This window comes from Rhinopithecus roxellana, chromosome 12 (assembly GCF_007565055.1).
Source record: "Rhinopithecus roxellana isolate Shanxi Qingling chromosome 12, ASM756505v1, whole genome shotgun sequence".
In the NCBI taxonomy this organism is placed as follows: domain Eukaryota; kingdom Metazoa; phylum Chordata; class Mammalia; order Primates; family Cercopithecidae; genus Rhinopithecus; species Rhinopithecus roxellana.
In genome coordinates this window covers 118,661,058-118,667,502 of record NC_044560.1, presented here as the reverse complement: position 1 = coordinate 118,667,502, position 6,445 = coordinate 118,661,058, and the positions used below count along the sequence as shown (strand labels likewise).

The 6,445-nt window shown below is 52.8% G+C and overlaps 1 pseudogene; it reads right to left on the bottom strand.

The window, feature by feature from the left end:
* Positions 1 to 778: 778 nt before the first annotated feature.
* On the bottom strand, positions 779 to 4,824 carry LOC104676050 (annotated as a pseudogene).
* Between the last annotated feature and the right edge of the window lie 1,621 nt (positions 4,825 to 6,445).

Below are 6,445 nucleotides of genomic sequence, written 5' to 3'. Positions count from 1 at the left end.
GGGGACGAGCCTGATGGGACTTTCATTTCACTAAGGGGCAAGAGCGGCGCTCAGTCCCAGCTCCCCGATCTCCCGGGCAGCAGGAGACAGGCGGGGCAGCAAGCCTGACTGGGGTTAGGGGGAGGAGAGGCGGAGGCAGGACCCTGGGTCTCAGGGAGGAGGAACTGAGGCCAGGAGTCTTGCTTGGGTCTCTGAGGGAGAAGAAGCCTCCGTACTCTAACTTCTGAGTGGTAGAGGAAGGGGGCCTGAGCACCCAGAATCCTGGATCTGAGACGAGAGGAACCTGGTCTCCTCGGTCCTGGACTCCTGGGTCTGAGGGAGGAGGGGCTGGGGGCCTGGACGCCTGGGTCTGAGGGAGGAGAGGTTGGGGGCCTGGGCTCCTGGGTCAGAGGGAGGAGGAGCTGGGGGCCTGGACTCCTGGGTCAGAGGGAGGAGGAGCTGGGGGCCTGGACTCCTGGGTCAGAGGGAGGAGGATCTGGGGGCCTGGATTCCTGAGTCTGAGGGAGGAGGGGCTGGGGCCTAGACTCCTGGTTCTGAGGGAGGAGGAGGCCGGGAGCCTGGACTCCTGGTCAAGGGGTTGGCAGACCCAGACTCCTGGGCCTGGGGGAGGAGACTGGGGCCAGAACCCTGGGTCTTGAAGGATAGAAGGACTGATTCCCATGTTGGAGAAAGCACAGGCCTCAGCGGGGGCCGGCTGTCAGGGACACAGAATGACGGCAGCACTCCTCTTCATCGAGTTTATTAGACGGGGCACCCCTGGAGGACCTTCCATGCAGTTTCAGCTCCCCCAGGGGCAGGGACAGAGGACAGCCGTGTGGCATGGCGGCAGGGCCTGATCTTCAACCCCTCGCCCCCTACCCCTCAGCCCTTCTGTGGATGGCCCAGGTAGGGCCCACCTTTCACCAACTCCTTCTCCCACAGTTGGCTGCTCCAGGCAGGCCTGGTGCCGACCTGAGCAAGGCTCTGGTGCACGCTGGGCCTCTCTGCCCACCCCCTGCTCTGGACGTTTCCGATGGAGCACGCGTTTCCCGGCAATGTGATTGTGTCTGGTTCTTCCAGCAGACTGGGGCCGGGGCCAGGCACAGGAGGAATTCACCTTCACCTTGGCATCCTCAGCTCTACCCGGCACAGGGCCAGGTCACAGGCAGCCTTGGAAAATGTGCATGAGGTGACTCGAATGAATGGATAGATGAATGAGCAAAGGAATGAGCAGATGGAGTGAGATGATGGCACACAGACATCCCCATCCCAGCCAGGGGAGGGGCCTGCTGTGTTTCCTCAGTGCCTGTGTGGCCCCATCAGAACACAGCCCCCTCTGTCCTCTAATTGTCTGGACTACCTGTTCCCCCTCCAAGGGCAGAGATGGGACAGCAGTGGCTCTGAGATTGCAGGGCCTGCTACTTGGAAGTCCTCAGGAAATATTTGTTTCTTTTCTCTTTTTATTGATCATTCCTTGACACTGTGGATGCTTCTGAGTCTCCACGTTGCTTTTTTGTACGAATCTCTGAGTCTTTCTCCAGCTTACCTCTCCCTATCTCTGTGATTGTGTTTTGTTACCTCTGGCACTTCTCTGATTTGTGTACCTGTCAGTCTCTCTCCTCCTCCTTTTCTCTCTTCTCTGTATCACTTTCTCGTCTTTGACTTTATTTCTTTGACTCCTTCTTCCTTCCTTCCTTCCTCTTTTTTTTTTCTTTCTAAGACAGGGTCTTGCTCTGTAGTCCAGCCTGAAGTGCAATAGTGCAATCATAGCTCACTGCAACCTTAAACTCCTGGGCTCAAGCAATCCTCCCGCCTCAGCCCCCCGAGTATCTAGGACTACAGGTGTGAGCCACCACACTGCAGCTAATTTTTTATTTTTGTAGAGATGGGGCCTCACTATATTGCCTAGGCTGGTCTCAAATGCCAAGCCTCAAGCAATCCTCCTGTCTTGGCCTCCCAAAGTGCTGGGATTACAGGCATGAGCCACCATGCCTGGCCAGGAAGTATTTCCAAGAACTGAATGAATGTTTATTTCTGAAAATGAATGATGAAAGCCTGTTCTTCCCCTTCAGCTCGCTAGGTCTTGACCGGGTCTACAGGGGGAATCCCAGAGTGTGCCCAGTGCTGACAGCAGCAAGAGACAGGAGCCGGGCAGAGTAGCCCTAGCTAGGGAATCTGCCAGAGCCTGGCTGACAGCATCCCCTCTTCCCTGCTCCCCGAATTCATCTTCTTCTCCTGACCCTGGGCCTCCCCATCTCTCTTGCTTCTGCCTGCTATGACAGCTAATTGCAGGGTGCATTTTTCTGCCTCCCATCTCCCTATCTGCATGTCTCCCTATTTCCTTTCAGGGTCATTTTTTTTTTTTTTTTTTTTTTTTTTGCTCTTTTTCTTTTTTTGAGACAGAGTCTCACTCTGTCACCCAGGCTACAGTGCAGTGGTGTGATCTTGGCTCACTGCAACCTCTGCCTCCCAGGCCCAAGCGATTCTCCTGCTTCAGCCTCTCAAGTAGCTGGAATTACAGGCGTGCTCCACCGCGCCTGGCTCATTTCTGTATTTTTAGTAGAGACGGGGTTTCACCATATTGACCAGGCTGGTCTCGAGCTGCTGATCTCAAGTGATCCACCCACTTCGGCCTCCCAAAATGCTGGGATTATACACGTGAGCCATCTTACCTGGCCTTTGTGTCAGTTACACACACACACACACACACAAACACACACACACACAAAATTGCCTGAATTTCCATTCCTTCTGTCTTCCCCCTCTACTCCAGCAGGGCTTCTGTCCCCACCACTGCACTGAACTGACATCTTGTCAAGATCACCAACCCCGTCCATGTCATCAAACCTAATGGTCACTCTGCTTTCTAGATTCTTCTCCGATTCTCAGCAGCCCTTGACACAGCCAGCTGTCTCCTTCCCTTCTTGAAACACAAAGGTGCATTTGCTCTCTGTAACCCTCCTGGTTTCAGCCTACCTCGAGATCACTCCTAAGCTTGCTTTGCTACATCCCCTTCTCCTCAAGATGTAGATGTCCCCAAGGCTCTGGCCAGGGTCATTTCTCTGTCCCCACCCATCTGCTAGGCCACACCACCCAGTCCTGTGGCTTTAAATGTCCCCTATATGTTGATGTTTCCAAAACTTACATTTTTGAGCCATGGCCTCTCTTTCCCCCAAACTCCAGTCTCACATATCCAACCAGCTATTTGATACCCCAACTCGGATTTCTCAAAGGCATCTCTATCTTGACACATCCAAAAGAGAAGCCTTGGTTTCTCCCTCCCAAAGCCGCTTTCCTGATCCCAGTCTCCCCGTTCCTGGTAACAATCCTCATCGGCACCGGTCAGGGTGTGCATGCCCAATTCCAAGAGTTCCTCTCTTCCTGGTTCCTTTTCCTTCCCTCCTCTATGACATCCAGTTCACCACCACTGCAGGCTCTGCCTCCAAAATCCCATGCCTTCTTCCACTTCCTCTATCCCACTAACTCCCCCTCGGTCCAGGCCTCCAGCAGCCTCAACCAGAGGAAAGCAACAGCCGGCTACCTCCTTCCTTCCACTTTGACTCCTGAAGTCTACGTATGCTCAGCATAGCAATGTAATTCTGCTGTTCTTGTTTCAATAAAAATATGAGGCTGGGCGCAGTGGCTCACGCCTATAATCCCAGCACTTTGGGAGGCCGAGGCAGGTGGATCGTTTGAAGCCAGAAATTTGAGATTGGCCTGGCCAACATGGTGAAATCCGTCTCTACTAAAAATACAAAAAAATTAGCCGGGCGTGGTGGCACATGCCTGTAATCCCAGCTACTCAGGAGGCTGAGGCAGGAGAATCACTTGAACTCGGGAGGCGGAGGTTGGCAGTGAGCCGAGATCGGCCCACTGGACTCCAGCCTGAGACAGAGCAAGACTCTTTTTCAAAATAAATACAAATAAATAAATAAAAATATGATCATGGCATGCCTGTGCTCAACACCCTCCAAGGACTTCCCATCAGCTCTAGAATAAAATTCAGATTTCTTTCCAGGCATCCAAGGCCCTAACTGATCAGCCCCTACCCTGGGCCTCTGTCCCGTCTGGATCTGCTCACCGCACCGGTCCCCTTGAAGACCTGCTACTCTTCCGGGCTTTGGGGCTGCCTCCGGTGGGTGGAATGCCTGGACCCCAGACTTTCTCACCTGTCTTTCCTTCTCACAATCCACGCCTCTGTGACCTCTGCCACAAGGTCTTCTCCAGGTACCTCATCTAAAGTCATCCTTGCTCTGTCATTCTGTTACCACTCACTGTCGCCCAGGCTGGAGTGCAGTGGCGCGATCTCGGCTTACGGAAACCTCTGCCTCCCGGGTTCAAGTGATTCTTCTTTCTCAGCCTCCCAAGTAGCTGGGACTACAGGCACACCACCACACCCAGCTAATTTATTTATTTATTTATTTTCTAGTAGAGATGGAGTTTCACCATGTCGACCAGGCTGGTCTTGAACTCCTGATCTAAAGTGATCCACCAGCCTCAGCCTCCCAAAGTGCTGGGATTACAGGCATGAGCCGCTGCACCCGGCCTTCTGCTTGATTTTTAAAGCACTTTTTGGTTACTGAAATGATATTATTTATTGTGTATCTCTCCGGTGAGTTTCAGGAGAGCAAGCCCTTGTCCGTCTATTTGTCACCACATCCCCTGGGCCTAGATTGGGTCTAGAACAGGTTGGCACTCAAATATTTTTTGAATACTGGGAAAACAACACACCAGAAATGGAGCATCCCTTGACGCTGTGCTTGCTTCTGAGTCTCCACATTGCTTTTTGTGCAAATCTCTGAGTCTGTCTCCGGCTTACCTCTCCATCTCCATCTCCATCACCATCTCTATGGTCGTGTTTTTGTCACCTCTGGGACTTCTCTGATTTGTGCACCTGTCAGTCTCTCTCCTCTTCTCTCTTCTCTGTATCACCTTCCTGGCTTTGACTTTTTCTCTGTCTGTGACTCTACTAGTTTTGGTCTCTCCTTCCCTCCCCCTCCCTCCCCATCTTGCTCTTCCTTGTGCCCACCCACCACCTCATTCTCTCTCTCTCTCTCTCTCTCTCTCTCTCTCTCTCTCTCTCTCTCTCTCTCTCTCTCTCTCGTTCTGTTTGGCCTTCGGACTCTAGAACCCACTCTCTCCTAACCAGTTCTCTCTCCCTCTTCCAGCAAATATTTGCTGTCTCTCTTTTTTCTTTTCTTTTTTTTTTTTTTTTTTTGTGATAGAGTCTTGCTCTTTCGCCCAGGCTGGAGTACAGTGGTGCCATCATGGGTCACTGCAGTCTCACCCTCCCAGGCCCAAGCGAGATCCTTTCGCCTCAGCCTCCTGAGTAGCCGGGACTACGGGCGTGCACCACTACACTCGGCTAATTTTTGTGGAGACAAGATTTCAACATGTTGGCTGGTCTGGAACTCCTGAGCTCAATCTGCCTGCCTCATCCGCCTGCCTCAGCCTCCCAAAGTGCTGGGATTAGGAGCCACTGCACCCCGCCAGATCTGTCACTTTTAACACCCGCTCCGGCATCCCTCTTCTCTCCACCTATCCTTCTCTCTCACTCAGCACTTTTCCGTCTCACTAATTTGTATTCCTTTTCCTACGTTTCCCAGCATCTCTTCCTGAAACCACCTTGGCACAATGCTTCCTAGAGACCTTGACCTTCAGCCTTTCTCTTCCTGGTCCTTCCACACAGGCCAGAGAAATTCTGAACACTCAGCTCTGATCTGTACCCTTCTGCAGCCCCATATGCTCAAGATAAGGGCACGCAGAGCCCCTGGCAGCACGGCACCACTGCTGCCATGCCCTCCTCATGCTGCGTCTGTGCCTGTTTTCCCACCAGACTGGGAGCCCCTTGAGAGCAGGGCAAGATAAAAATCACCTCTACACTCCCAGCACCGTCCAGCACAAGGCCTCAGGGGAGTCCTCAGGAAATACTTGCTGAGCAACTATGGAAGGGAAGCCCACTGAGCACTGTCCCATCTGCCTTCTCGGTGAACTTCAAACTCATCCCCTCCTCTCCACCCCCCAATCCTTGCCCCAGCTCAACTATCATCCTCTCTCCCCATCCTTAGAATAAAGCCTCAATCCCTCTGCCTGGAACTCAGGCACCTTTTTCTCTTTTGTTCTGAGACAGGGTCTCACTGTTGCTCAGGCTGGAGTGTAGTGCCGCGATCCTAGCTCACGGCAGCCTCGAACTCTTGGATTCAAGTGATCCTCCTCCCTCAGCCTCCTGAGTAGCTGTGACCTCAGGTGTGCTCCACCACGCCCGGCTATTTTTTTTTTTTTTTTTTTTTTTATGTTTTGTAGAGACAAAGTTTTGCCATGTTGCCCAGGCTGGTCTCAAACTCCTGGGCTCAAGTGATACTCCAGCCTCAGCCTCCCAAAGTGCTGGGATTTTGGCATGAGCCACCGTACCCGGCCACACTGGTACCTTTACACTCTGGCTTGTGGCTACTTTCCCGGCCTCATC